The sequence below is a fragment of the Schistocerca nitens genome, chromosome 4 (assembly GCF_023898315.1).
Source record: "Schistocerca nitens isolate TAMUIC-IGC-003100 chromosome 4, iqSchNite1.1, whole genome shotgun sequence".
Lineage (NCBI taxonomy): Eukaryota > Metazoa > Arthropoda > Insecta > Orthoptera > Acrididae > Schistocerca > Schistocerca nitens.
Genome location: NC_064617.1, coordinates 319,195,112 through 319,214,320, shown reverse-complemented (window position 1 = coordinate 319,214,320; position 19,209 = coordinate 319,195,112). Strand labels below are relative to the sequence as shown.

At 42.7% G+C, this 19,209-nt stretch overlaps 1 protein-coding gene across 1 annotated transcript in view; it reads left to right on the top strand.

The window, feature by feature from the left end:
* Nucleotides 1–19,209, top strand: part of LOC126252771 (sialin-like) — a 114,587-nt gene that overhangs the window by 73,285 nt on the left and 22,093 nt on the right. The window lies entirely within an intron of this gene.

Below are 19,209 nucleotides of genomic sequence, written 5' to 3'. Positions count from 1 at the left end.
TGAAACGCCGTCTTCTCGAATGCGATGCCAGTGTCTCACAACTGCGCCACTTCGCTCACTTTGACTTTACGACAGTCTCTGTGACGTTACCGAGATAATAGGTTTTTTGCTCTTTAGTGCAGATAGTTCTACCCCATCATTACGAGACCCTGTGGAGTATGGAAAATCAGAAGAGGAACCAATGATAGAAGCTTTAAGTTAGTACGCAATGACTGCCAGGAGGATACAGAGGAAGACATCCATGTTCGAGTCCCGGTCTGGCACTTCGCTTTTACTTGGCAGAAACTTCCAGAAGCCTTACAGTTCACCGTATAGGGTAATTCGTACGTAGCTCCAGGGTGTCAGAAGACGACTGTGTGAAAAATGTAAGACACACAGGAAAATAACACAGATCAGTAGGGCATCTCTCCGAATTTCTATATTTTATGATACGCCCAGTGACGTAGTTGGAAGAGGGGGCAGCCACGTGACAATACGTAGACTAATGATGCAAAAGAAATACCGGCTTCAACCGCATTAGGGTAGTGAAATAATTCAAGATGACAAGTAAAAATTGTGCCGCACCGTGACTCAAACCGGATTAGGGTGACAATTATTGAACTGTATGAAAAAAATTGTTAATTAGTTACAAACTACGGCGTACACCAACTTTAGTCAAAATGTAATCGTCGCTACAGCTATTCGAATATAGGTTATGACATGTTCGATACGCCTCCCATCATTGAAGTATCGGAACATCGATACTGTCGATGACCTCCCGAATGGCTGTTTTCAACTCAGCGATGGTTTTGGGGTTATTGCTGTACACCTTGTCTTTAATATAGCCCCACAAAAAGGAGTCGCATGTGTTCAGATCTGGAGAATATGGCGGTCAATCGAGGCCCATGCCAGTGGCCTCTGGGTACCCCAGAGCCAGAATACTGTCCCCAGAGTGCTTCTCCAGGACATCAAACACTCTCCTGCTTCGATGGGGTCGAGCTCCGTCTTGCATGTACCACATCCTGTCGAAACCAGGGTCACTTTGGATAATGGGGATGAAATGATCTTCCAAAACCTTCACGTACCGTTCGGTAACCACCGTGCCATCAAGGAATGATGATGATGAGGTCCCATACTCCGAGCAGCATAGGGGACGAGGCGGGAGACCCGCACCGCCGTCTAGGCAAGGTCCTAGCGGAAGTGGTTTGCTATTGCTTTCCTCCGACCGTCAATTTGGTTACTCAATCTCTAAAGAAGGAGTGTTGCAAAAGACCTTTTCGAATATAAAATATCAGCCTAATTTTTTTAATAAGTGCTGCTTATCAATTAATCTTTAAAATGAACAAATGCCTGGGCATTTATGAATTTTGGGCATTTTCTCAGCCATTTATCCTGAGTATCTGCCCAAACTTATAAATGCCCAGGCATTTTACTCCACTACCTGATATTATTGCTCCATCTTCCTTCCCAGCCCTGTGTCAGCTGTTTCGTTCTGTCAACGAGTATTTGTGTCACACCGTACACACTAACCACACCTCCTTCATCAATATCATATGCTAACTTTATTATTGATCAATCGTCTGCTGACCAGTCAATATCTCCACATTTGATCCTATTTGTGCTGCTGCCATACAGTTCTTCTTCGTCAAATATTTCTACTTGTGCAGGTTATTCATGAAGCCTCTTCCATTGTTCTCTTTTTTCTCACAGTCTACCATTCAGCATTTCCTCCCATTCTAGTACTCTCAGATTCACATCATCCGTCACTTGGCCTCTCCATCTTGTTTGAGGTCTTCTCCCAGATTCCATCCATTCCAGGGTTCTTCTTGGTAGACTTTCTTTTCCCTTTTTGTCAAATCAGATAAACCATTTCACCCAATTCCTCTCCACACTTCCTTTTAGGGGGATCGATCTGAGGTGCATTTAGTGTCATTTCACTTTTTATACCGTCCTTTCTCATCCTACACAGAATCCCTTGTAGAAAGAACACCTTTGTCACTTGTATTCAGTTCAGATATTTGTTTGTCCAGCTACAACATCCTGGTCCATGGGTCGAAATTAGTAGATGATTTGTATATCAAGATCTTTGCTTTGGCAGGAATTTTGCAATTCCTAATTGTGCCTGATATACAATAATAAAATTCTGGGCAGTTTGCTATCCTTTCCGAAATTTGTTCTGTGATGTTTCCTTTCTTGGTTAAATTACTTCCTTTATATTTGAAAGCATCTACTTCCATAATAAGTTTTCCATTACAACTTACAACGTTAATATTTTTTTATTTTCCCTGCTAGTTTTCATTACCTCAATTTTTTGTGAAATTTACTTTTATGCCTGTTTTCTCCATTACCCTCAGACAGGTATTTAACAGTTCTTCCAGCTTCTGCTCATTGTCTTCACATATCATCATATCATACATATACGCTAAGATTTCCATATCCTCTGGTGTTGACCTGTGGCAAACTTTCCTTATGATGTTATCTGTGACTATATTGAAGAATGTTGGTGAGAGGACACTTCCTTATCAAATCCCTCAGTTTGCTCTAAGAACGTACAAAGGAAATTGCTTAACACACTATTATAAAGACTGACATTTATGAAATATGTTATATTCATTCGGGTAACTATTATCATCATTTCTTCCCTCCAACCGATTATTCCGTGACAGGACATTATACACCACACAGTCACCCATTGAGGGTGAAGAGACTTCCCGATTGCGAAATGCGGATTCTCAGTACCTCAAATGCCCCAATTTTGCTTATTGACGAACCCATCCAAATGAAAGTGTGCTTCGTCGCTAAACCAAACCATACCAGTTCGCATCATGCGGCCAACCGTACAGTTTGAACATCCTAACACAAACCATTCAGAAGTTATGACGATTTTATTTCATATATTTCAGTAAATATCACCCTGTATTTCTGTTATATGTGTGGTGTCTGTCCTTTCGGGCATATCAGAAAGAAGACACCACATATACAACAGTAATGTAGACAAACCATCTTCTCTGCACTGTCATATAGAATTAGTTCGCGCCCGCAGATCAACAATCCACTTAACAGATTTCGAAATCAGGCTGCTGCTGTCGTGGCTTCCTGGGATACTTGTGTCAGCGACTTCAATTAGAAGAAACGAATTCGCAGTTACGAATACGATTAGATTTCATCAGCACAATTGATTAGTGACATATGAAAAATTGTACTGGACTGGGAAACGAACCCATATTTCCCGCTTTACGCTAGCAGACGCCTTGACAACTTTGAGTATCTGAGCTCGTATCCTGGACCGACCCAAACCCATATTTTTTACAGTGTGTCCACGACCTGCAGTAGCACAGTTGCTGTGATTAGCGCACAGGGAGAGACATATTTATTATTGCCGCAGCCTGTCGTGGCATTCTGAGTTTTTACAATTTACTATGCAGTGTCCTTCAGAAAGGCTTGTTTGGGCCAACCTGTGACCTGAACGTCTACATGTAACGTAATGCATGTAGATACATGAAGATGTCCAGTACCATTGGACTACGCAGTGCCGTCCAAACATGGATGCATATCTGAAGGACATTGCACAGTACACCGTAAAAATACAGTACCACTTCAATGGATTGCATTCATATATTGAAGTCTGCCGTGTCATAAATGGCTGTCTATATTGAGCACCTGTCATGTGACTTACAAACATGGAGAGATACCTTATCCACCGACGTGCATGCATTGTATATCTAATTGCTCTTCCAAAGTAATTTTCTGAAACGCCAGAGATACTTACGAGTAACACTATATAAGTAAAGTAACCTCCAGGCGACGTTTATGGCGCTTTGAAGCATTTGGTAGACAGGGAAGCTCCGTTACTAGAAAACTATTATCACCTCTAAGATATCCATCGGAGGGACGCTTGGTGAAAACTCTGTGACCTGGACGTCTACATGTATTGCAATGCGTGGAAATACAAGAAAATTTCCATTGCCATTTGACTATGTGAACTGTCTCAATCGTCAGGTTACTAGAAATGTGCGTTATGATTTATCTGAGATGAAATAGCCACATAAATTAATCGTCGGAAAGAGGAGTCTTGGACTAATATTTATCGACAGAATCCGCTTTCAGAACCATCCTGCGACCAATTCTTGAGTAGTGTTTGTTCATCTGTCAAAATTTTGGCTTGAGCAATGGTGCACCAACTATTCTTCATCCTACGCAACGTCTAAGAATGAAATATGAAGTGTGAAATTGATTTTGGTATAATCTGTTCCTCCTCCCTCCTGAATACCAGTGTGCATGTACAGTATTTGAAGGGTCTCCTCTTCATATGTCTCGCAGAATTGCCTGTCTTAATCACGAATTTGACCTAGAAAAATTGCCCTTCCCCTTTCACACTTTCCTCATGAACTCTGCTAATCTTTTCTGCCCCCCAGTAATCAGGTACAAACTGTCATTATTGTATTTCCAACTATCTCTTACAACAAAAAGTTCAACGCAAATTTGCGTCTTTGTTGTATTCAACATAACTTTTATTTCTTATTTCATTATTTCCCTGATGGGCGGATGGGCATCTGCTCCACAATCTGCTGGTTAATAAGACAAAGTTGAAGTTGAGAAGAAAAGCAAATTTTTTGATATAAAAGGGTAATGTGATGTGACGATGATTGACTGTGGTGGTAACGGTGATGAAGATGGCGTTGTGGTGTCCTTAAGTCTTTTGACGTTGTAGCTGCTGTGGCTCTACACTCTAAACGGAACGCTAATACCTATGCCATCCAGAAGTTGATGATGCTACTGCAAATTCTGGATACGTTGATTAGTTCTGCACCGACTGTCCTCGTGTATCATGATTTTTCAGGAATACTGAACAACTAAACTGGAACCAAAATAGCTTCTGTAAGCACAGATCGTATGAACTCACTTTGCTTTGTTATAGGCCGTAAATGGAGCTCACTTGATACCATACGTCTAAGCGTCCATAAAAGCTTCGACACAATTCCAGACCATCGCCTAATAAACAAAATACTTACTTACGGAACATACGAAGAGATATGCAACTAGACTGAAACAGTCCTAATGATGACCTGCCTAATAAATTTTGTAGAAGTGTGGCGCTATTCGCAGGGAGACAACAGCCTCGAACACTTATTACGAAATGGAGAGAGATTTGCAGACGTTCAGTGTTTGATGGAAATTTATTTCCATATTCAGTGGTATTCCGAGCTATCTGTTCTAGAACCCACACACAAGAAAAAATGTAGGACTTTTTTTTCAGTCATCAGTCTTATGACTGACCGTTGCCCGCCACGAATTCCTCTTCTGTGCCAACCTTTCCATTATAGAGTAGCAGTTACAGCCTATGTCCTCAATTACTTGCTGGATGTATTCCAGTTTCTGTCTTCCTTTATAGTTTCTACCCTCTACAGCTCCCTCTGGTACCATGGAAGTTATTCTCTGATGTCTTAACAGACGTTCTATCTTCTTGTCACTATTTCTTGTCGATGTTTTCCGTACATTCCTTTCCTTGCCGATTCTGCGGATGACCTCCTCATTCCTTACCTTACCAGTCCACCTAATTTGCAATATTATTCTGTAGCACCACACCTCAACTGATTCGATTCTCTTCTTTTCCGGTTTTCGCACAATTCTTGCTTCACTACCATACAATGCTGTGTTCCAAACGTACATTCTCAGAAATTTCTTTCCCAAATTAAGACCAATGATTGATACCAGTACACTTCTCTTGGACAGGAATGCCCGTTTTGCCAGTGAAAATCTGCTCTTTCTGTCCTCATTGCTTCGTCCGTAATGGTTTATTTTGCTGCCTAGGTAGTAGAACTCCTTAACTTAATCTACACTCCTGGAAATGGAAAAAAGAACACATTGACACCGGTGTGTCAGACCCACCATACTTGCTCCGGACACTGCGAGAGGGCTGTACAAGCAATGATCACACGCACGGCACAGCGGACACACCAGGAACCTCGGTGTTGGCCGTCGAATGGCGCTAGCTGCGCAGCATTTGTGCACCGCCGCCGTCAGTGTCAGCCAGTTTGCCGTGTCATACGGAGCTCCATCGCAGTCTTTAACACTGGTAGCATGCCGCGACAGCGTGGACGTGAACCGTATGTGTAGTTGACGGACTTTGAGCGAGAGCGTGTAGTGGGCATGCGGGAGGCCGGGTGGACGTACCGCCGAATTGCTCAACACGTGGGGCGTGAGGTCTCCACAGTACATCGATGTTGTCGCCAGTGGTCGGCGGAAGGTGCACGTGCCCGTCGACCTGGGACCGGACCGCAGCGACGCACGGATGCACGCCAAGACCGTAGGATCCTACGCAGTGCCGTAGGGGACCGCACCGCCACTTCCCAGCAAATTAGGGACACTGTTGCTCCTGGGGTATCGGCGAGGACCATTCGCAACCGTCTCCATGACGCTGGGCTACGGTCCCGCACACCATTAGGCCGTCTTCCGCTCACGCCCCATCTTCAGCGATGAGAGTCGCTTCTGCCTTGGTGCCAATGATGGTCGTATGCGTGTTTGGCGCCGTGCAGGTGAGCGCCAAAATCAGGACTGCATACGACCGAGGCACACAGGGTCAACACCCGGCATCATGGTGTGGGGAGCGATCTCCTACACTGTCCGTACACCACTGGTGATCGTCGAGGGGACACTGAATAGTGCACGGTACATCCAAACCGTCATCGAACCCATCGTTCTACCATTCCTAGACCGGCAAGGGAACTTGCTGTTCCAACAGGACAATGCACGTCCGCATGTATCCCGTGCCACCCAACGTGCTCTAGATGGTGTATGTCAACTACCCTGGCCAGCAAGATCTCCGGATCTGTCCCCCATTGAGCATGTTTGGGACTAGATGAAGCGTCGTCTCACGCGGTCTGCACGTCCAGCACGAACGCTGGTCCAACTGAGGCGCCAGGTGGAAATGGCATGGTAAGCCGTTCCACAGGACTACATCCAGCATCTCTACGATCGTCTCCATGGGAGAACAGCAGCCTGCATTGCTGCGAAAGGTGGATATACACTGTACTAGTGCCGACATTGTGCATGCTCTGTTGCCTGTGTCTATGTGCCTGTGGTTCTGTCAGTCTGATCATGTGATGTATCTGACCCCAGGAATGTGTCAATAAAGTTTCCCCTTCCTGGGACAATGAATTCACGGTGTTCTTATTTCAATTTCCAGGAGTGTATTTCGTGATCCAATTCTGATGTTAAGTTTCTCGCTGTCTCGTTTCTCCACTTCTCATTACTTTCGTCTTTTCTCGTTTTACTCTCAGTCAATATTAGATTGTTCATTCCATTCAACAGATTGTGTAATTGTTCTTCACTTTCACTGAGGACAGCCATATCATCAGCAAATCTTGAATTTTAATCCCACTCTTGAACCTTTCTTTTATTTCCGTCATTGGTTCTTCGATGTGCAGATTGAACAGTAGGGGCGAAAGAATACATGCCTGCCTTACATCCTTTTTAATCCGAGCACTTCATTCTTGGTCTTCCAGTCTTACTATTCCCTCTTGGTTCTTATTCATGTTGTACATTACCCGTGTTTCCCTATAGGTCACCCCTATTTTTCTTAGAATTTTGAAAATCTCGTACCGTTTTACTTCGTCGAACGCTTTTTCCATGTCGACAAATCTTATAAAACTGTCTTGATTTTTCTTCAGTCTTGCAGACCACGGATGCACCTGGGACGCTTAACAGATTATATTAACAGAAAAGATAGAAAACATTCAGAGAAGCCTTGCAAAATTAGTCATGGCTTTATTTAGTCAACAAAAGAGTGTCACAGAAACGATAGAAACCACTGTGGCAGACTTCACATGAAAGACCTACCGTATCGAGAAGATCCTTACCGACTAAATTTCAGCAGACTGTGTTCCAAAATGAATAAAGATACATATTACTTGCTCAACATTTGTCTCACAGAACGACTACAAAGTTAAATTTCTTTAAAGTCAGTACAGCCATTAGACTGTTGTTTATTTACACTTACACAATCATTATTTCGGCTTCAAAGTGCCATTATCAAGTGTTTTCTGAAAGCACGTTAGACAATAACAGTGAAATACATAACAAGTGATATAACCGTATTACATTCCATATTTGTAATGCTTACTTTAAAGTGTTACAAATTGCCTAAGATGGCATACTGTCGTATTAAAATACATTATTAGACACATTGTCTAAGAGTCGATATTTCTGACAGAGCCTACTGCTTTGTTTCATTATGAGTACACCATCTTGACCGAATGACAGTTGGCTAAGTGTCAAGTTGTCTTGGTCAAAGAAATTCCTGTTACAAGAGGAATAATTTATTTTCTTTGGTAGTACATCTTTGCAGTACCTATATATCTTAGTATACAATGAAGTTGACTGCTCATAAACATAAACAGTAACAAATCTCTCGATAATATTCGCTGCATCCATAAATATAAAAGTCCAGCTAGTCATTGACGTTGTTTAAAGTACATTTTAGTAGGTAAATGTACAGCTTTGTACATGAAATTAATACACGGCCATCTATAAGTTGTGTAATTGTGCCTCAGTTCCGAATTAATACAACACAGTTCAATTACTTATTCTACTCACTCATTAATTAACCAGTGAAGTTTGAAGCGATATTTATGATGTACGTATTATCTGGCATGTAAATCCTGCTATATGCGATGGAACATTACTTTGGAATAAGTGCAAATAACACAGGTATGTGAAACATGCCATGTACATAAAAGCATTTAAGCAAATAAAAGAATCAAAAGATTTAATGTTAAACAGCACATTTAAATTTAACATAATATAAAAAGTAGGGATATCCTAGTGTTTGTTAATGGTTGATGAGATACAATTACAAACGTGAGTGCACCGTGGTATTGACAAATACGGCTGCAATCTTGGTGCTATAAATCTTATTTACATGTTATAGTAGTGACATCTTATTTATATGACGTAAAGATGACATAGTAAGTTTAACAACTTGAACAGTTACTACATATGAAAGCTCCAAGTAGGTTAATTCCTTTTTCTTAAGAACAAAGATAAGTGTAGCTTAGAAAGGTAATAAACAACAGAGAAGAAACTCATTCATTGAAGATTGTAGGCATGTAGAGTGTAAGTGTAAGGGGGGGGGGGGTGATGTGGAAGAATGAATGGCGGTCTATAAAATGAGAAATGAAATGAAGAAGAAGCTATTATAGTGGGATGTGGGCGTGGTGGGGGACAAAAGAGTAACTAACGAAGGAATAAGAAGAATAAAAATGTGAAGTGAATGAGTTTTTAGGCAATTTATAACACGTGTAAGTAAGCATTACAATGTAATACGGTTACATCACTAGCTATGGATTTCACTGTTATTGTCTAACCGGCTTTCAGGAAACAATTGATAATGGCACTTTGAAGCCGAAGTCATGATTGAGTAAGTGTAAATATAACACCATAAATAAACAACAGTCTAATGGCGGAACTGACTTTAAAGAAATATATTATGACTGTGGCCCCGCATTATGAAAAAATTACAAAGTTAAAGTTTGAGAGATTCAGGATACCGACTTTCTTTCTTCCTCGAATGGTACAGATGAATGGGGAAATTACACTTGTAGTCAATAAACCTTCCGCCATCCACCATAATGTGTCTTGTGGGCTGCAAATGTATAGTATATGGACTATAGAAGTATGCTTTCACACTTTTCTGAGCGGAGAATATTATTTTTGAATTCAGACTCGACCGAAAAATTAACAGTACGTAGGAGATAGCAGAGTGATATTTTACATTTCGGTGACTGTAAATTACACATATACTAAAGATCCACTACTGAACAAAGTCACTGGTGTAATATGCCCAAGACAGTTGTTGATCTAACTTCAATTCTAAGAATTTGTGACATTAGTCTTCACTGGCCCTTTGCTCAATCTATGATAGCCCATTTCTCTTTCACACTATTCAGAAGTTGTGTATACTGTACTATGTTGCAGTTAAGCACAATCTATTCTCTTACCCGCTACAATATCTGTTAAATCATTTACATTACATCGCGTTCTTTCACAATAACAATAGTCCTCAACATATCTTTACAAACAACAATAAACTGCATTTTCCGTGACTGCTCCCTTTATGAATTCCAGCTAAGAGTCTCAAAACAAATTATGTGTCGTGAGATGTATCATTGCCCTCTTATACCATATGTTTTCAGAACTCTTGGGAATCATCGATAGCAAACAAATTTACCATTTTCTCCCTTTCTTTAAGACGAGGTTGTAGTAACGATCATTTGATTTGTCTGAGAGTAGGGGCGTACGGAGAAAATTAATGTGGAACGACCACGTAAAACCAGTCACAGGAAAGGCAGATAGATGCCAGAATGAGATTCGTTGGAAGAATCCTCAGGTAGTGTAGTGAACCCATGAAGGAAGCAGCTGACAAAACCTTCGTTTGAATGATCCTTGAGTAGTTAGGATTGATAGAGGAAGCAGAAAAGATCCAAAACAGAGCAGAGAGTTTGCTTACACGTTCGTTTAGTAAGTGCAAAACCGTCTGAGATGTTCTGTCAACTTCATTGCTCCTGCAGTGATCACTCCTTTTCCGCCGTCAGGGCACCCAGGGAGGAGGGGGGGGGGGAGATATGAGGCTGTCAGTGGTTGACAGTTCCAGCATTAGATGCACCGTGACTATTTCAAGGTAAATAGCGCCACGGGACGGAAAAGAACCATATGTGCAGTTGATGTGTTTCCCGAGAGGAATCGCCCGCCAAATGGAAGAGGTCGTCCTGGCAACAATTGAGAGCACGGGTTGCAGTCAGTTATAGATCATCGCTCAGCTCGACACCAATGACGTTTGCCGCCTGGGTTCTGAGACCATTCTCAGCTCTTCCCGGAGACTGGCCAATGTGGTAAAGGAAGCTAGCCTTACTCGTGGGGACTCGCCACAGTTGTCGATTTGCAGCATCATTCCAATCAATGGTCTGGAGACGACTGGAGGCTCTAAGCAAAATGCGTCGCCAGCTCTGTGGCTAGATAGGCTACAGATTTTCCGACTTACAATATACGGCAGAGTCTTTTACGGTCACTTGTATACATTAGGTGAGCACTATACACCGGAAACGGCCACAATGGTAGCAGAGTATGTGTGGAACGCACATAGGTTTTCTCTTTTTTTTAATTATAGAAACTCCAAGACCCCAGTATAAAAGTCAACATTAGATAAGCCAGTTATTTCACCAGGCCGTATAGCAAAAGCAAAGAGTGAGAATCTCAATATATTAGTTGTTAACTGCCAGTTTATTCGCAGTAAAGACCCAGCGCTCACGTCTCCCGTAAAAAGTAGTCGCCTGACGTCATGTTAGGACGCGAGAGTTGGTTAAAACCCAAAACAGTGAGCGGGGAAATTTTCCACACACGTGAAACGTTCATCGGACTGATAGACTATTCAAGAGGAGGATGTAATAGCGACAAGAAGAAGTATTAGATCTAATGAGGTCTAAAACGAATCCGATTGCGAACTAATATGGACAATAGTAACCTGGATCGGTGGACTGAGATTAATAATTCAGATACATTGGTCAAGAAGTTAAACAATAATAGCCTAAACTCGATAGTACGCAAACGTCGTGAGCATACGGTAGCAGTAGGTGGTGACTATAACGTGACCAGTCTGACAACCACACGTTAAAGAAAACTCTAGACCTCCTAGTTCCAAACAGAGAGTGTCGCCAACAAGAGAGGGATTAACGACCACGTTATTATTACAAGAATAATCGTTACCAAAGGCAAAAAGGTCACCAAGAAAGCTAGAAATGTATTCGTTTTTGGCCAAACCGATAGTCATTATCAATTTATTTAAAAGACGAACTGGGGACATCTATTTCTGAAGTGGAAAACGCAGAACAACTGTGGTTAACGTCGAATGGAGTTATAAATGACAGTCCTGACATGTTTTGCACATTTCTACTTATTCTTATAGAATAATCTTCCGCGATATCTCACCACTTATAAATAAAGTATCGTTTGCACAAAAGTGATCAGTAAGAATAATATGTGATGTTCACCTACGGACGTTATGTAGGTACCTCTTCAAGAAACTAGACATTTTAACTGCGTCCGTCCTCGGTAACTGAGTGGTCAGCGCGACAGAATGTCAATCCTAAGGACCCGGGTTCGATTCCCGTCGGGTAGGAGATTTTCTCCGCTCACGGACTGGGTGTTGCGTGTCGCCCTAATCATCATCATTTCATCCCCACCGATGCGGAAGTCGCCAAAGTGGCGTCAGATAGAAAGACTTGCACCCAGCGAACGGTCTACCCGACGGGAGGCCCTAGTCACACGACATTTACATTTAACTGCGCCATTATAACGTATATTGACTAATAAAATTCATCATAAACTGTCCATCACACTTTGAGAAGAACCTACAACACAAGAGGGAAAATGACCTTTATTACCCAGTATTCAAGCTGTAAGTGGCTGGGAAAGGATTTTAGTATGATGCAACAACAATTTTTGATTATTTGCTTAATACCATAAAATGTGTGACAGGTAGCAAAGGTATCTAACTTTGAATCATTTTTCCTGGACAACTCCTATTCAGCTGTCGAATTTTGTTTAAAAACTGGTAGCCAATGAAAAACTTGTTTTAAGTGAAGCTGCATGAGCAGAACTAAAAAAATAACGTGTTTATTAATATTAATCCGAATCATGTATGTCCTGTAAACTGATCCGTTCCACATCATTTCGATAAAAGAATCGTTCAAATGATCTGTGGAACATGTAACTAACTAACTATGCTGCAAGTAAAGTGGTAAAAGACGGCGAAGATCTGCCCTGGCTTAATGCTAACAGTCGTAGAATGTGGCGAAATAAGAGATACTACACTCTCGCTACTAAATGGATTGCAAGGATGCTGAGAGACAAACGTTAACAGCAACTCGTGCATTTGTAACTAGAGCCATGCGTGAAGTCTGTTACAGCGATCGGGTTGTGAAGCGACCGATACTAAGTGGCAGAAGTCGACTTGGTGTTTGTCAGGAGGCGTTTGTCTCCCACCTAGAGCTTTCTCGTTCGTATGCTAGCAAGGGAGAAAGAATGTGACGGTCCTTCTGGCGTCGTGTGGTTCTCCAAGGAAGACAGGAGGGATCCCAGAATGTAGCGGCATCCGTTTGCAGACTACCACCTTGTTGTTAAAGTTCTTTACTTCCAAACGTAAACAAACGTAAGCAGTGAGTCCGCTGCAGGTGAAAGGCAGGGGTCAGAAAGAAGGGACAGCGGCACGCTTACCGGTAGTCGGAGCCAGGCAGCCCAGCCCAGCGGAACTAATCAGAATATTGAATACGGGACCACAGGCCGACACATGGCGGGCGTCGTAACATAGCCCTGCTGTGCCGATCGTGTACACGGCTGGCCCGGGGGCTTAGAGCGGTCTGGGCCGGTCAGCTGGAACACAGACCTCCGCCTCATCTCTCCACGTCGGTGAACCCTCTGGCTACTATGGAAGCATGATGAAAGGGTACTCAGACTCCTAGGCATGGATGTTGCCTTGCAGCAGTAGGCACTGGCTGTGGTCCACGCCGCTACATTTACTTCCTACAATTTTGGGAAACATTTTTGGAAACAGTGATCAATAGAGTATTATATTTTAACTAAAGTTCAGTCTTGATCAGAACACTTATGTCTCAATAACATAGGTGACCGGTTTCGGTTACATTTATATAACCATCTTCACACCCATGGCTTCCTTGGAGGATGGTAGGCGGAGATCTCCTCAGCTGCTACGAAGTTGACTTCTCTTTTCAGCTATCCCTCCTTTGCTATCCGTATACCTTTGATACTTCATAATATTTCTTAACATCTGATCCGTTCTTCTGTAATGTCAAACCTCCAGCCTGGACAGACAGCTTATGCAGATTTTCTGTATCTCGAGGAACCTGGAGAGGTTTAGTTGATGTCGTGACATCTAACCATCGTCCTTGTATCCGTGTCGTATCTCAGAATATCGTTGCTTTGGCTCAGTGTCACATGATGCAAACACAGGGAATCCTAGCCTTCCAATACTGATGATGCTCTTGGTCCACTTTCTACTTTTTAAGCACTGTACCATCATTGTTTACGTGTACCTTACCTTACATCTTCATTAAGCGTTGCGACTGAATAGTATTCTCTAACTATTGCCCTGCTGGCCGTCACACAGCCAGATTATATTATTTCCTAGTACAAAAACTACTAAATATTCTAGGTACCGCACTATAAGATATCAGTGCTTCCTGCTAAATCAAACTCACTAAGTTTCTGCGATTCCTATTGCTGCAGTATACAATCCACGTAATATAAGTCTCACCTAAAATATCCTTTAATCTGTTACTTAAACACATACTCTACCTTTCATAATTACTAATAAGAGAAAACCTCTATGGTTACTCTGGTCAATTTTTAAATTTTCAGGCAACGCAAGGTTTGCCACGCCCCAGCATGGCACACTGTCGGCACTTGCTGGCGTAATGTCGCATTCTGTGGCATACCCAGCGCACTACAACATGCGACGTGTTGCATGGAATGGAATATTCTGGTAAATTTCAGTGGGTGCATGTTACAGGAGCCAACGGCCTCGCCGCAGTAGTAACACCGGTTCCCGTCAGATCACCGATGTTAAGCGCTGTCGGGCTGGGCTAGCAGCAGCATGGGTGACCATCCGGTCTGCCGAGCGCTGTTGGTAAGCGGGGTGCACTCAGCCCTTGTGAGGCAAACTGAGGAGCTACCTGATTGAGAAGTAGCGGCTCCGGTCTCAGAAACTGACATACGGCCGGGAGAGCGGTGTGTTGACCACGTACCCCTCCACATCCGCATCCAATGACGTCTATGGGCTGAGGATGACACGGCGGCCGGTCGGCTCCGTTGGGCCTTCCTGGCCTGTTCGGGAGGAGTTTTATGCCACAGGAGTTAGCGGCCCCGCCCTTGGACCTGTACCAAATACTGTCACGTTATCTGATCATGTTTATCAGAAGCTGGTTGACTGCCGCCTGGCGGCGAGGAGGGGGGGGGGGAGGGGGGGTATCACCACCCTGGGTTCGTATTTACCAAGAAAAATCGCCAAACAGCCGTATGTCTCGGAGAAGTTATTTTATTTAGACCACCAGATGTTGTCAAGTCTTTGAAGTAAACACTCCTAAAACTAATTCGCGGTATCCAGAAACTGATGGCTCCGTATGCAATTATCGTTATAACTGATTATACATGAAGTGCATAGGGGCCTGACCACGGCATTATTGAGATGCCGAAAGTGGTTGTCTAAATAAAATAACTACGGCTAGTTGGTGATTTTTCTTGGTAAATATTTAACTGGTCGCTATTCCGTATCCACAATGGATCAACAGAGACAGAATATACCATTATAGGAAGGCGAGGAAGACTATCTGCAGAAGGGTATCACTGAACAAACAACTATTTATTATCGTCTTAGGCGTCAACAATAATATATGCACCCTCGTCCAGGGCTCGGTCTCTATTCGTCCCATGTTGTTTCTGCGTCAGAACTGCAGGCGTAGCAAACGGCCTGCAGTGTCTGCACACTGTCGGGAGGAGCTCTGCTTAGCCGGCCGCTGGTGGCCGAGCGGTTCTGGCGCTACAGTCTGGAACCGCGCGACCGCTACGGTCGCAGGTTCGAATCCTGCCTCGGGCATGGATGTGTGTTGTCCTTAGGTTAGTTAGGTTTAAGTAGTTCTTAAGTTCTAGGGGACTTATGACCTCAGCAGTTGAGTCCCATAGTGCTCAGAGCCATTTGAACCAAGCTCTGCTTACTCAGTGATAAGCCGCTCGCCAGATGCTGGTGTGTTGGTGTGAGCAGGAGCATTCGCTACAGCTTTACAGTTGGTGAGCAGCAGCCAGTGACGTCTTATACCGATGCGGCAGACAGTGGTGGCACACAGAGACGAATTCTGGACTGTTGGCTGTAGAACAGCGGCTGGCGTCTGCCGGACACTGTGGGATGGAACCGAGTGTTCGCCCGTTCATGCCTCGGTCCACGAAGCGGTGGCAGTTTGCTCGACAGGCGGTCTCATAAATATGGTAGCAATTGTGTCCTGTCGAGCCGACAATCTGTTGGCTGGCCTGATGGTTTAAATACAGCAGTCTGGTGCTGATCACCTGGAAGACATACCTCTGCCGCATTTCTTCGAATTACTGAATGCTCTGGCTAGCACGGAAGGAGTTGTCCGTATCGTAGTCGCGGTCGTTTGCTTGCGGATGGAGCAGCGCAGAAGCACCTGCTTCTGCTAGGATGCTGTGTTGGCAGGTCGCACTGCGTGTTGTCTGTCGTGTATACTGTTATACTACAATACACATATTTTTTTTTACATTCAGATGTTGGAGAAATTTATTTATTTATTTATCACAAAATCATAAAAGTTCTGGTCATATGCAAAGTCAAGGAACGGATCGAAACCTTTTGCAATCTCTCGCTGATCCATCTGGTGCTGATACTGAAGACATCGACAGAGAGCAGAAATTTTAAATTCCGCCTTTAAAAATGTGTTCACACAAGAGGATACTGCCATAGCAATGTCTGACACCCAAAAAGATTACAAATGAGCGATATCGATATTAGTAACCGCAGTTTCTAAAAAGTATTTAAAGCGAACAACGTACAAGGCTCTGACGAAAATGTAGTTAAATTTTTCACTGGAGACGGCACGGTACTGGATACTTCATTAGCTCATATTTATCGACAGTAGTGTGCACGGGAAATAGTCCCGTTGAATGGAAAAGAACACTGGTCACACCTGTTAGCAAAAAGGGTAACAGCCAGGATTCACATGACTGTATACAAATTTCAATGCTGTCCGCCGGTTGCCGGATACTGTGAAGCAAAGCAAGCGCTGTTTCGTGTATGAGATACAGAGGCCAGCGAGTGTGCCGGGGACTTACCCCAGTTCACTGCTAGTGGCGCACGTCGTCTTAACGCGTCTGCGCATAGCGCGCAAGTATTTCTCCACAATTAAGTATAAAATTAAAAGCCAAAATTTACGTTTAAAGCTTTGTTAACATATATTTTAGTATAATAATCTTTAAAATATCAAGTCCTTATGTACCTAGACTTGATAGTTTCCGTAGTTTTAAGAGAAAAATAAGTGGCGCTGAATAACAAAGCTAGAAAGCCATAATTTGGTCAGACTGTGACTATAGAGCTCATAAATAAGTGGTGCAAGTTTCAAAGCTGAAAAGCGATAATTACGACCGGAATACACGTTTTTAGGAAAAATGCAAGGCGCTAAGTATTGGACTTCGAAACGTAAAAATTTGCTTTATGCTTCAGTTCACCCTAAAAATAATAACTTAGAGACCACGTTAAGCTACCTCTTATAGTTTTTGAGTAATTAAGTGAAAACCAATTTTGTAGCTAAAATATATCTAATTGTAGTAGATTAAGTACCAGTCATTTTAACAGTAGAGAATTTTGGTTGAAGCTTATGATAAAACCTACCAGAAGATAGAGCTATACCAAATTTTAGAGTTGTAGTATTAATAACAGCCAATACAAGCTCTAGTAAAGGTATGGTTCAGAGGCAACGATCTACCGTTACTTCCACTGTAAAAATTCTAGAAGGCAAAGTTTTTATTCAAGCATGCTGAAACTTTTTCTGTGCTTTCAAACAACTTACCTGAATACGGGTAAAAATTAAGAAGTTTCTGAATTAATTTATAACTATGATATTAAGGATTATGTGTACGAGAAAGCGGTCGTTCTGAGGCTGCTGCCGTGTGTAAAAGCAGTAGATAACATATGTTCTCTCTGCCGTCCGCTACGCCACTATATAAATACAGCCCGAGAGGCAATAGGAACTCTGCCACTGTAAGATCCACGTGTGTTAAACGTCGGATCGCGCTCTGCCTAGGATGACGTCAGAGCCGGACTATGACAAATCGCGTATTTGCGGTAAAAACGGATAGTGAACTCGCGAGGACTGTGCACCGTCCTGGACCGCTTAGAATTCGCCGGAGTAACTGCTAGCGTGCCATCCGTGAGAATTACAAATGCGCTTGGCAAGTGGTGAATATTATTTCCACTTTTATGGTGAGCATTAATTTTGAACATGTATGTTGAACATTCAATTGAGTATTATTAGTCATGACGAAAGACAATCTGGTAGGAACGTACCGTAGAGGTCGCCTCTGAACTGCTAGTTGTGTTATTTATGATAGAAAGCTTTGCTTTCAGTTGAACATAGTGAATTTCCAAGAAACGTGAGAAGCTTTGCTCAATACATGTATTAACTAGAACTTTATACTTCCATTTAAAATCATAGTCCTGATCCCACTAAGAAGAAAGAGAATAGAAACATTTCTTTCAGTGGTCTGGATCAGAATGTGGCCGTGCAGACTGGAAACTAAGGTCAGTATGTTTCCCTTCGCTTTCTGGCTGACCACAAAATTAGTTGCCAGGCTCACGTGACAAAGACGGCGTAATACAAACAACGTCACTGACGACGTTGAAATATTTATTTAACCCGTTGCCCCACAACTGGAGCGTATTCTACGCTCAAAATCTGTGACATTTCTAGAGGAAAAGAAGCTTCTCCCAGAGAATTAGAACTAAATCAGAAAAAAACGCTCGTGCCAAACACAGCATGGTATAGTTATAAATAATATATTGCAAATGGATTCAGGAGAACAGATGGAATACATTCTCCTAGACCTCAGCGTTCGATACGCTACCACACCGTCGATTACTAACCAAGATACGATCAGACGGATTGTCTTCGCAAATGTGTGGCTGACCCGAGAAAAATTTGACAAACAGAACCCAGTACGTTAAACTCCACAGAAATGAAAGTGACATAGCGTTTGCCTCAATGACGCATATAGGAGCTCTAATTGTACAATGTGAATAAACGATTTATAATTGAGGCCCAGCAGCCTAAGATTGTTCACTGCTGATGCAGCTGTGAGCAGGAAAATATCATAAAGAACTGCAGAATGACTAAAACGAAACACCTACTTTCTCTAATGAATAGCAGCTTTCTTTAAATGTAGATAACCATATGGTAATGCCTGTTACAGGAGACAAAGAACCGGCAACATTTCGCAAGTACGGACGGCTGTAGAGGCAGCACGGCTGAATATTTCTGTAGGGGACTTCCAACGACTTGTTGAGTCCACAGCACGTCGAGTTGCTGCAGTACACTGGGCGAAAGGAGGTCCGACAAGATATTAGGAGATATGCCATGACTTTTGTCACCTCAGTGTGAT